We start from the raw sequence: 1128 nt of genomic DNA, 5'->3' as shown, positions 1-1128 counted from the left end.
GTCTTTTGTTCGTTTTTTTTTCCTTGCAACGTTGCATCTCCACATATCAACAAACGCTCACATTAATTTTGTAAACGTGGAATCGGAAACCAATGGCTCATCAGTTCTATAGTATTTTGTAATGGAATACAGTGATCAAAGCCTATTTTTTTAACATTCCTCAGTTCAAAATGATTAAATCCAGCTCTGTTATGTGCGTGGGAATATTGAATGCTACCTTCGTATTGAGGTCTGAAAAGTGTGTCGTTTCTTCTGAAAAGAGACGCGCTACGGTCGAAGGAACCAGAATAATGATGGACAACTAGCAACCCGCATACCATACGACTACTTGCAGTTCGGTGCTTAGACTATAAATAATAGTTGCAATAGCTGTCAAGTCTGAAAATCAATTCCTCTTTCCACGCACCTCCTCCTTGATTCCCGTGGCCTACCCCTGCCTCGTGCTCCTTGTGGGTTCCACTGCAGTGACTCGGAGAACTTATTTGATAATTAATGTCAATTTCTATGCTCCCAGTAGACTACGCAAATCCTGGAAAGGAACTTCAATCCTCACGATACAATCACCAAGCCTGTACTCTAAGTGTCCACCATTTTTACGTGTTCGATTGTCGAATGTCAAAACCAGAGCACCACTTCTACCTGTTTTTTTTGTTTTTGTTTTTTTTATATTTTAGCATCACTTTCTTCCCCCACGGCTTTATCCTGCTCTCGTAGAATCTCCTGCACCCGGACTGACAAACTGTCTAGATCTAGACAGATTTAATTAAGAAAGTTTTGCTTCTTTCTGCATTCACATTTTAGTTTTCTTGATACACACATTTTCTTTTCAGCCATGACAAAAACACAAAGATAGACAGAAAGAATGAATAAAGGAATGAATGAATGAAAGTAAGACAGAATATTACCTTTTGTGAGTAGCCATATTTTAGCCGATTCGCACGTGAAAACCTATTGCCCACAATGGTCGTGTGCGCGCAGATAGGTTTACAACTAACTGCCGAGGGTAAGATTCTAGATCTGCTGTCCGAGAAGCTAAGAAGGCAAGTGATGATCCTTCGTTACGGAATGCCGATAAGCCAATACTCTCTCTCTCTCTCTCTCTCTCTCTCTCTCTCTCTCTCTCTCTCT

This window comes from Aplysia californica, unplaced genomic scaffold (assembly GCF_000002075.1).
Source record: "Aplysia californica isolate F4 #8 unplaced genomic scaffold, AplCal3.0 scaffold00953, whole genome shotgun sequence".
Lineage (NCBI taxonomy): Eukaryota > Metazoa > Mollusca > Gastropoda > Aplysiida > Aplysiidae > Aplysia > Aplysia californica.
The sequence above is the reverse complement of the archived record's forward strand: the minus strand, read 5'-3'. Positions refer to the sequence as shown.